This window comes from Galeopterus variegatus, unplaced genomic scaffold (genome assembly GCF_000696425.1).
Source record: "Galeopterus variegatus unplaced genomic scaffold, G_variegatus-3.0.2 Scaffold79, whole genome shotgun sequence".
NCBI classification, from domain to species: Eukaryota; Metazoa; Chordata; class Mammalia; order Dermoptera; family Cynocephalidae; genus Galeopterus; species Galeopterus variegatus.
Window position 1 is genome coordinate 527,690 of NW_007726190.1, and position 12,164 is coordinate 539,853.

The following is a 12,164-nucleotide window of genomic DNA, read 5'->3' on the forward strand; positions in this document are numbered from 1 at the left end:
GAGACAGTTCTCATAAGTGGATTCACGTCACCTTAAACCGTGGAAACTAGGACAACCTATCCTTACCTCTCTACCCAAAAACCATTGCGAGATATTTCCAGAGAAATAATTGATCATTTGCACTCTCTTTATGACTTAGAATAAAACTATCTTAAAGGTAGAAAAGATCTTAAAAGTCACCCACTCAAATACCTTGATTTATTCATAAGGAAACTAAGGTGCAGGAAGATTAATAAGTGGTTTCCCAAGATCACAGAATTGCTGGCAGAACTCACATCTAGTATCCAGGCTCTCTAATTCCCATTCAAAAGTTTTATCTGCTAGTCCATAAGGCCTCTGCCATTCCAATCACATTTACCATGATTATAGTCTTAAAAGGAATTTTTTTTAGCATTGTTTTGTCAAATATTTTTCATTCTTTTCATGAATAAATGATTTGCAAGACAAAAACCTGGTAAAAATTGTTCAAGATTACTCAAGGAGTTTACAGTAAAGACAGAAGAGATGTTTTTTGCTTGCTTTTTGTTTTGTTTCTGCTTTGTTTTTGTTTTTAATTTTCTATTCATATATTGGACCAATCTATCATCCCTCCTGGATGAAGTAGTTTCTGGTTTTCATTAATTTGTCTGTGCTTGGCTCATAGCTATAAAGGTAAATCACCAGACCTTTCCCTTGCCAGCCTTTCCAAGCTACTCCAGCAGACTGACATTAACTCTCTTATATAGGAAGCTCTGTTCCTTTTTAGAGTAGGACTTCTTGAAAATTCTGTTTCCCATGGAACCTAATTAGACATTCCTCATTATCACATTTCCACATTCTCTCTTAGCTAGAGCCCCCTGTTAGCACCTAGTTAGTGCCTCATTACTTATCTCTGCCCACCCTTCCCCTCACTGCAGTTGGTGGGCTTCAGAAAAAAATCTGCTCACAGAAAACACTGAATGGTCCAATCAGGCAACCAACAAAATGTATGGCTGGGGGGAGAGTGAGATACAGCAGGGTCCCATCTCAACTGAACTCATATCAAAGGATTTTTTTTTTGTTCCCTAGAAACTGAAGATACGAAAGTATCCATCTCTGTCCACTGCCCACCCCCCTCCCCCCGCAACACACACACAATCTGTTGTGTTTGGTTTTTGCAGTTTGCTTTTGGTGAAGCATAAAACTTATGTGGCCTCTTTAACTGACTTTAACTGACAAACTCAATTTTTTTTTTTTTTAATGAAAATGTGCTCTGGCTTCCAGAGAGAAATTGAGTCACACTGAGTTGTTGTCAGCTGATGAGTGAATAAACAAACCACACTACACACATACAATGGAATGCTACTCAACAATGAAAAGGAGCAAACTAGCAACACATGCTACATACAGCATGGATGAATCTCAAGTGCATCATGCCACGTGAAAGCAGCCAGACACAAAAGGCTGTATACTGTATGATTCCATTTATATGGCATTCTGGAAAAGGCAAAAGTGTAGGGACAGAGAACCGATCAGTGGTTACCAGGGGCTAGGTGTGCAGGGAGGGTTTGACCATAAAAGACCACAGAGGAATTTGGGGGAGGAGAGAGGTGAGGGAAGCATTCTATTTTTCTTGATGTGCTGTTGGTTATGTGACATGCATTTGTCCAAACTCACAAAAATTGTGTGCTTAGAAACAGTGAATTTTACTGTATTTAAATTGTACCTTAAAAGCAATCATTGACACTAACAAAACTAACACTATCTCTGCCCTCAAACACTGAAAAATTCACTTGAGGGGACTGGAAATTTTCCTAAAAAGATAGACAAAGATGTTTTGCAAGCTATACTAATTCTCAAATAGATGGCAGACTAGTAACATCTCATTTCTTTCAGGACCAAATTTCAACATCATTTACGAGTCATATTTGAAGTTGTGCTTTCAGTACAAGTCAGTGGAGAAAATACAGTCATGGGCCACATAACAATGTTTCAGTCAACCATGGACCTCACATACAACGGTGTCCCATAAGATTGTAATGGAGCTGAAAATTTTCTATAATTTAGTGCTGTCCTAGCCATCATAACTTCGTGATGTCACAGCACAACATGGTACTCACATAGGAGCAATAGGCTTTACCCTATAGCTAGGTGTGGAGTAGGCTATACCACCTAGGTTTATGTAAGCACATTCTATGTCGTTCCCACAACAACGAAGATTCCTAACAACACATTTCCATTAAGTGACACATGAGTGTGTATGTACATACATTGGGTGGCTCACCAGGGTTTGGGGCCATAGGGGGTCACTACTACATAAATCCACTGCACAGGAGTTTAGGCCAAGGCAGGCCCAATAACTGTAGTTAATATTTAGTAAGCCACTGATATATGCCAGGCACTTCCCTATGAGCTTTACCTATTTTATCCCATTTAATACTCTCTGTAATGCTTTGAGGTAGCTATTATTCACCATCATTTTGCAGATAAGGAAACAGAGGCCCAGAGAGGTAAGGTAAGTACCCCAGATCACAATGCAAGCAGTGGAACTGGCTGGGATCATTGTAGGTTGGGCTGTTTGAATAAAAGGGACTTGCAGTGGACTTTGAAAACAACAAAGTGGAAGGCACGATGATCAGGAAAGGTGTGGCTAAGGTCAGAGGTGGCCCCACAGGTGCCACACCAGGGAGCATGAGTGAAGCAGCTCAACAGAAGCTGGAGGCTTTCTTTAGGAAAATAATAGAGGAGAACATAGCCGATTAGGAAAAAAGCAGCTCGTAGAGGACTCTGAATGGCAGACCATTAGAATTTGTTCTATGGGTTCCTTGACCACACACCATTGGAGATATCTGAAAAAAGAGCAGCCAGTCCAGACAAAGTTGATTTGAGGATAGGAGTGAAAATACGTCTAGAAGATTAACTACAGTGGTGTCAGGGCTGCTGCTGGGCTGCCTGGTAGCAGAAAGAAACCATCATGGTGAAGCTGCTTCCCATGAATTATTTCACTTAGTGTCCACCTCCACCCCCATGGTAAGCACTATTATCCCCATTTTACAGATGGGATGACTGAGACTAAAAGAGGATCTGCATTAAAGACCCACTGCTGGAAGAGGCAGATCTGAGACTAAAACCCAAGTGCACATGACATTTCTTTATAAACACACAGCTGAAAGCTCCTGGAGGTGACACAACCAATCAGGGATACTCCCAGCAGTCAGGCACTTAAGTAATGTTTCCTAAAGTAAATGAAAAGATCTTAGATAATATGACAGAAGAATTTTTATCTTCTGGCAGTGCTTGATGACGAGTTGGATATGAGAGAAAGAAAGATTTAAAGATGTTTGAAGGGCCTGGGGAATCAGGAGTCTCATTGACAGAAACATGCACAGGAAAATAAACTTTGGCATAACTTGAAACTCACAAACAAATTATGTATGTACTGAATTTCTATTGATTTTACAAATGTGGAAAGTCCTCACCTATGTATCCAGTTCCCATTTCCTTCTTGCCATCTCTAATGCTTCTTTGATTCCATAAACAGGAAGTCTAAGGAAAAACAAGCATCTACTTTAGACAAATAAACTTACCCATCTGCAGATTGTGCACAGGGAGGGGCTGTGGAAGGCCAAGTCTGCCACCCAAGACCTCAGACCCAAGGTTCTCAGACCAGAACGGGTTGGCTTTAATGATTTCTTAGGAGTCCCAAGTATCCTCCAATTCCAGGAACTTAACAGAGTTCGTTGTTAATAAGCTTAACAAAGAAATACCCTTGGAAGAAATTCAAGTACCAGAGAAAAGAAGAACATTCAGAAATAACAATATGCCCCTTTCTTTATCCTTTAACTTTAATTACCCATTTGTCCAACAATTATTTGCGGAGCCCTTGCTGTGGACCAGGCACTGTAGTTGTGTTAGGAATGCAAAAATAATTTACCATTCTGGTTCTCACAGAGCACACAATTTGGTTGTCAAAAGAGATTACAAATAAAAACCTTTGAAAAACAAAGATTTAAGTCTTCAGAATTCTTCGAGCACTTCCTTTATATTAAAGACCAGTCTGTTAGTGGTGATAACAGAGCATCTAATTTTATTCCCAGTGTTGCTGCATTTTGCTAAGAATATTTGCTGGGGTGTGTGTATGTGTGTGTGTTGTTGTTGTTTTGGGGGTTTTTTTGCTTCTTACTCTTGAAGAGGTGGAAAATGAATGTGGTACCATGACACGTAGGTGGTATCGATAACAATGCACCCCTCCGATCTCCTACTGAGGGGGATATAATTTGCTGACTGGTCCCAGCTGCTGTGCTCTGAGCCTACCATCATGTTCATGCTGAGGCCACACTTCCCACAGGCTACTCCCAGCCACTGACTAAGCCCAGCAAGGGCACTAACACAGACCCCATCCTGTGAGATGCAGGACTTCTCTACAGGAGATTTTGGCAGGAGGGTTTCCTATCAGCCTGGCTGAAAACTTTCTTAGAAATGGGCTGGAGCCTGCAACTCTTCCTTTGATCCCATCTGCCTTCCCTCTCTCCTCCCCAGGGGTCAGAATTGCATCGCGCTCAAAAACCCTTCCTCACCTCCTCTGGCTCCTGGCCCTTTTCCCTTCATGGGCATTTCCTCAATAAGTCTCTTGTATTTCTAATCCTGTCTTGGCATCTGCTTCTCAGAGGACTCGAACAATTACGACACGTACAGGCAATAAACATTTTCAAGCTTGCCTTCTACAGTAAACTCTCCTACATGAATACTACCAGAAGGGATGCCCTTAAAACTTGAAGTACCCTATTCATAGCAATTTACTGTTTTGTTGCTTTTTAAGTATTTTTGAGGTAGTTTCAAGAGTATATACTTTGTCCTTGGTACTATGTAATAACAGCATTTTTTCAGCCCATTAGGAAAAAATCACCTTATTCCTTGTCTTCTGGTCCAAAGCAGAGTGAGTTGAGGGGCACTGTAGTTGAGTGGGCAGCTGTGAACTGACACTTCACACTCTCAAATCCTGACCAGGATTCCTGGTACTAATCATGTGACCTCAGACAAGCCATTTAACCCCTCTGAATCTGTTTCTTCCGTAATATGGAGATAATAATATCCTCCTTGCTAACTTCAAAGGACTGTTTAAAGGATTAAATGATTTAATTATGTGAAAGTACCTTGTAAACTAGGGCGCTATACAGAAGTAAGATTATAATTATTGTCTTCTAAATAGTAAATGTGATTGATGAACTTTATTTACATTTCCTGGGGGATATAACAAAGTAACTGTAGATCAGAATATGTACAGTTCAGTAGCAAGGTAGGAAAAGTCAGTAAACTGTGGAAACATTGCACATCAAGTTATGTGAGCCAATCTCAAGAGATCTAAGTAGGCTACAAAATTATAAACCAAAAGTTCTGCTGAAATTACCTTATCTCCTACAGAGAAGAGAAAATGTAAGATGCTGGTTTAAGTGGAAAAACAGAAAAAAAAATTAAGTTTAAGGTGATTTCCAAACCACAGAGATCTGAATGAACCTTAGAACCAAATATAATCCTTCCAACCTGCTTAACTTTAGGTACTAATAATAAATCTCACCACACCAGTAACTTGAGGTTTTTCCCTGGTTTGGTTATAAATCATTTTTCATAGAAATGAAAGAAGAAAAACATTCTCAAGGGTCTATGGGTATATTCAAATATATGTCTGTTTTCTCCCGCAATATTGTGGTTGAATTTAGGTGTTTCTATGTGATGATAAAGTTGGCATAAAAAATGAAACAGCACACACACAAACCCACAGGGGGATAGGTTAATATTTGGTGTAAGTATAAGCCTTTACAAACTTTATAGAACCAAAACCTATGTGAAATTTCTTTGTAATGTTCTCAATCCTGAAAGCAATAGCTTCCATTTAAAGTACAAGCCCTCAATCAAAAAACCTCAGAAAAGTTCCCTTCTTCATGGTTAACTGCAAAATAAACAGATATCACTAAGGAGAAGAGGCTGCCTTCTTTATTGACTGCCTTGAAATGGAGGCAGTATACAGGTGGTGCTTGGGTCTGTGTTAAACTGATTTCCTTCCCCCAGTGTTTGCTTTGGGTTTCCTATTTCATTACCAGTGTTAAGTCTGTCTACATAAGAAGCCTGTGAGATATACACCCATACCTACCCATTCTTTAGAGACACCATGCAAAGTAATTGGCTAAAAGAAGTAAAAATTCACTTCTTTTTGTTAATACTCGTCCCATCAAAGGGAATACTCGCAACCAGCAAACTGCCTCACTGCCTGGATAGAGGCAACTCTGCATCCAAACAAAACTGAACCTCTTGATCCACCCACAATATTTATGCCTTTTTTGAGAAAATCAGGAAAAAAATCAGCCCAGTCCCTCTGATGGACTGATAATAGCTAAAGTTCACCTGAAGGGATGTAATGGCTATTCCTTAATTGTTCGTTATCTGGGAAGGTCAGTCCTTACAAACTCCTCTTGAACATAGCCTTCCTACCGCCAGAAAATTCCCTTCAAACATACCTAAACACTACCAAACTCATCTTAAACACCAAAGGCCTGCAAAATCAAGACAAAAGAACTAAGAAAGCCTGGGAGTTTCTACTCATAGAATGTTCTGGAACAAGAACAAAAAGAGGTCTGAGGGTGATTAAAGGTCACATTTTCTCATCCCAAATGCCTTCTTCAAAGGAAAACCAGCTTTCATCAGCTTTTCCAGGCTTCCATATCCCAGATCACCCTCATGTGCCATGCAAACAAAGTTCTAAATAAATCTAAGTAAATACAAACAAATGCATTCTTAGTGGGGTTGCACTTTCAAATTAAACCCTATGAACTTGCTTATATGCATGCAAATAAAATGTCATGCTCATCAGGGGAGCATATTTTGGCATCAAATATCATACGGTAACTGGCACATAATCTGATTGAGGGAAGACATCTCTATGCCTGAGGAGAGTCGATTTAGCTGGATGTGCTTGCTATGGAATCAACTGTGTCACATGCAATGACACCCAGTCCTTTCTCTACCACCAAAGTCAGTCCTGCCTGCTTTTTCATTCATTCATTCGTTCATCAAATATATTCTGAGTACCTACTATGTACCTAATCTTGGTACAAGGTCATTAAAGTGAATAAAACACTGCTCCTGCCCTCCAAGGGTTAAATGTCTAGTCAGAAAGTAAAAGAACCTACAATGCACAAAAACGTACATAGCACAAAGCCTGCCAAACACTAAGTGCTCAGTTGATGTTAGGTGAATAAGAATTTGAATAATTATTAACCGAGGGACTCAAACAGTGCTAGAGTATAGAGTGCTTGGAATTATTCCTAGCACATAAGTGTACACTAAATATTTATTGATTGAACAAATGAAATAATAAATGCTATGAGCACGTAGAAGAAAAGTTACCTAATCCAGGCAATAGCCTCCCTATGAAGGTCACATTTAAGCTAGATAAGCAAGATGTGAAAGAAAATTCTAGGTGGGGAGACTAATAGTAATTGGCCACTTTGACTATGTAACAAGCATTAACTTCAGAATATGGCCGCACTTTCTTTGCACTGCCTGATTTACATGACTGCTCAGTGCTCTGAACTATGACCATGTAGCTGGTTTCACTGAAGCAAAGAAAAAGATCCAACACTGTACCTTCAGGAAAAGGTGATGCTGTAGTTTGAATGTCCCCCCAAACTCACTGAAACAATCTCCACTGTGACAATGTTAAGAGGGTGAGAAACGCTACTATGGTTATTGAAAGGTGGAGCCTTTAAAGAGGTGAGTGTGAGGACTGTACCCTTGTGAACGGATTGGTCCATTCACGGAGTAACGGGCATGGTTCTGATGGCTTTAAAAGGAGAGCAAGTGAGAAACTTAGTGCTCTCTCTCTCTGTCCCCCTCTCACTCAAGCCATCAGCCATGTGACAACCTATGTTGCCGTGAAGAATCACCACCCACCAACAAGGCCCTCACCAAATGTGTTCTCTGGACTTTGGACTTCCCAGCTTCCCAAACTGTAAGAAATGAATATTGTCTCTTTACAGATTATCCAGTTTCAGGTATTTCTTTATATACAACAGAAATGGACTAATACAGGTGATAAGCAATAAGCATGTGACACCTTCCTTATAGTGAAGTCCTATTTGTTAATACTGAAATGCATGGAACATCAAAGGGAACAGGCTTATGAATTTTCCAGAAAGAAGCCCACTAACTCACCAAGAAGGAAGAAGGCAGAAAAGATGGACAATAAAAGGCAAGAAAAAAACTCAAGGAAGATGCTTGTCTTGAGTGATTTATGAACAGTATAGAAACAGCAGAAAAAAGTAGAGACACCAATACTGAACCAAAATATTAACATAAAATCACTTTACAGCACTTCGAATACTTCAATTCAAGGATAACATTCCATCAAGAAAACACTACAAAAAGAAAACTGGTTTCATAAAAATAAATACTCAGATTTTCAAAGGGAATATTTAACTTGAAATAGAAACAAGACTGTAGAACCAGGTATTTCTTGGGCTTCTGTGGAATGAATGCTGCAAGGGAGGGATGCGTTATGTATAGTCAGGGAAGGATTCTCAGAGCATTGACTTTCAGGCGATGATGTGACTATTATATTTGCTGAGGGTTTATCTCTAAATACATAATAGATCCAAAAGGAAAAATGCAATTCATTTTAAAATTTGTAAACAACCATTCAGTTAATTATTAGTTACTCCACAAAATGAAACTTTTTTTCCAGATGGAGTAGCAATTCTCAATAGTTTTCTCAGTTAATATGTGGCATATTGACATGTTAAAGCAGCTCGTAGGTCACAAGACTACTCACCTCTCTCCAACATCCTTTCTTCACAATAACCTAGTCTCTAACAGATGTACTGATGAAATAGGGAGTCACTCTACATTAACACAAAAACAATAATCTGCTTGCCTTAATTCAAAAGAAACACTGCCCACTTAAGCATATTTTTCCTGTACTTCCTGTTTACCGGGCAATTTGAAGTGGACAGTGGTCTTTCTGGCATTAGCTCATCTATGTTAATAAATATTTGTTTCCTTTTGTGCCACCCCCATCAGGACTATTCCACTTTGCTAAAGACCAAATTAAATAAAGAAACATAATAAAAATAATCTTAAGATCCACTTTTTTCTTAACAAGTAGAAGTTTCCCTGATTTCTATAATAATTTTAAAAAACTTAAAATGATAGGAAAATAATTTATTCTTTTGTTTTCTGCCTTAGAGTCTAACAATAATTTCTCCATAATTTTCTCTTTCAACCTTCATTAAACACCTCCTGTAGGTGTTGGGAGTTTAAGAAATTAATAAAAATGATCATTAATTTCTGCTCTCAGGAAGATGTAGTAAACATACTTTTCTCTATTCCTCTGACTAAGTGCCGTCAAAACCCCTAAACACCACAACTAAAACAAACATAAGATGACTCTGAAAGACAGAAAGAATAAAGTAGACCAGCTAGGGACTTTGAAACACAAGGAAGGACACAGTGAGTTCCCTGGGTTTTTATTTTGCCTCATATATCTCAGATTTACAGGTGAAGAAGCTGTCAATGTGGAAACACAGACAAAATAAAAACATCAAAAATCCTCTCTCTGTCATCAAAGGACCAGAAAAGAGGCATCCCAGCAAGACAGAAAATTTTTAGGCAATAATTATTCTACTCCAGCAAAACATAAACAAATAAACAAACAAATGAATAAAAAGTAGCCACACCTGCACCCATAGCAGCAAAGACAAAGCAGGAAGCCTAGATTTTTACCCTCACCTGCCTGTAAAAGGCACCCCAGTTCTCCAACAAGCTAGATCAATCACTAACAATGGTAAACAAGATATATACTTAAAACACTATAAATAAACCAAGATGACATTTTGAAAATGTGCAAATAACCCACAGGAAGGCAGGAAAAAGAAAACAGAGAAAGAAAAAGCAGAGACAACAAAGAAAAGCAGTTAAAATGGTAGACTTAAGTTTTAACATAGTAATAATTACATTAAATGTAATGGTCTAAATATACCAACTATATAAATGTACTATATATATTCATATAGTAGATTAGAAAACATGGCCCAAATATATGCTGTCTCCAGGAGACTAACTTCAAATGTAAAAATACAGGTAGGTTAAAAACAAAAGGATGAATAGAGATATATCATGCACAAATTAATCCAAAGAAAGTAGGTATAAAGTATAAAGTATGTCAGAGAAAACTTCAGAGCAAAGAAAACTAACAATGACAAAGAAAACATTATATATATGATGACAAAAGGGTTAAACTGCCAAGAAGATATAGCAATCTTAAATGGTTATGTGCCAAACATCAGAGCTCAAAAAACATGTGAAGCAAAAGCTAATAGACCTGAAAGAAGAAATAGACAAATCCACAGTCATAGCAGAACACTTCAAGACCCCTCTCTAAGCAATTGATAGAACAACTAAAGAAAAAATTACCAAGTATACTGAACAACTCAACACCACCTTCAACCAACAGGATCTGCCAGCCTGTACTGAATATTCCACTCAACACCAGGAGCATACACATTCTTTTCAAGTGTCCGTGAATAATATAGGAAGTGAGATAGACCATCTTAGACCATAAAACAAATCTCAACAAATGCAAAAGAATTGAAATCATACAGAATGTGTCCTCCAATCACAATAGAATCAAACTAGAAATCAGTAATAGGTAGATAATAAGAAAACCTTTAAACGCTTGGAAACTAAACAACACACTTCTAAATCCATGGCTTGGCTGGCCAGTTAGCTCAGTTGGTTAGAGCACAGCCTTGCAATATCAAGGTCAAGGGTTCAGATACCCTTACCGGCCACTCACCAAAACAATAAAAAAAATAAATAATCATTTTAAATCCTTGGGTCAAAGAGGTAGCCTCAAGCGAAATTTAGGAATGCATTGAACTGAATGGAAATAAAAATACAATATATCAAGATTTGTGGGACACACTGAAAGAGGTGCTGAGAGGAATTTTACAGTACTAAATACATGCTTTGGAAAAAAGGAAATATCACAAATCAGTAGACTAAGGTTCCAGCCCCAAGAACCTAGCAAAAGAATAGTACAATAAATCAATAACAAGTAGAAGGAAGGAAATAGTAAAAAAGCAGAAATAAATGAAACTGAAAACAGAAAAATAGTAGTGAAATAAACTAAATAAAAAGGTGTTTCTTACTTTTAAGATGGCGACGGGTCTGGAGCGGCCGTGCCAGGAGACAGCACGACCCTGAGAAGTGTGCGCTGTGATACCAGAGTACTATTTGCATTTCCAAGAGCAACAAAAAACGAATAAATCTTTCAACAACTAACCTACAACGACAAACAAGCAACAACAGGTTCGAGGTTTTAGGGCCGACACAAAAGAAGACTCCTGAGAGCACCCAAGCATTGCTGCGGGTACGAGCGAGCAGCCCGAGACAACAAAGGCCAAGTAAGTCAGCAGAGACAACACAGAAACGGAGTGGAAGGCGCCAGACGGGCCCAACTCTGCAAGCTCTGTGAGTCACCCTCAGCCCAGCCCCACTTGTGGGGCGAAGCCCAACTGCTCCCCGCCCACCTGGCTCCCGCCTACCACACCAGGCCAGGCGCCCACAACAGAGCTGCCTCCATTTTCTCGGGTGGGGGCGGAGACGGCCGGCTTAGACTAGGCAAGGCAGCCATCTCTGCTTGGCACGGCTCCTCACTGAGACGTGCCATTTGCTTACCTCGATGCGGGGCACCCCAGGGCCTGTGGACCAGCCTACAATCCCACTCTCCTCATGGATCTCTGACAGGGCTGGTAGCGTGGGGAGCCCTCGGCCAGCGTCGGGAGGGCAGGGAAGAGGAGCCCGCCCAGATCGTCTCTCCACCACACCCTGGGCGTCAGCCCCAGGTAAACTCCCTGTTTCTGGGAGGCAGATTCCATCTTTGGGGGCCTCAGTTTGGAAGAACCCCCAACTGATTTCTGGTGGGGAAAGGGGAGCCTGGAGTGCTCTGAAGCTACATTGAAGCTACCGGAGAGCTCTCCTGGAGGGCCGACCTGTGCTAGGGGGAGTCAAAGAGGAACTGTGTGCTGAGGGACCCTCCCCCGAGGAGTTCACACCGGGCAGTGGGAGAGACTGGACACCTTCTGGGCAGGGCGGGGCAGGGCACACCTTTGATGTCTCAGCTGAAAGACAAGGTTTGTAGAAGACACGCCTCA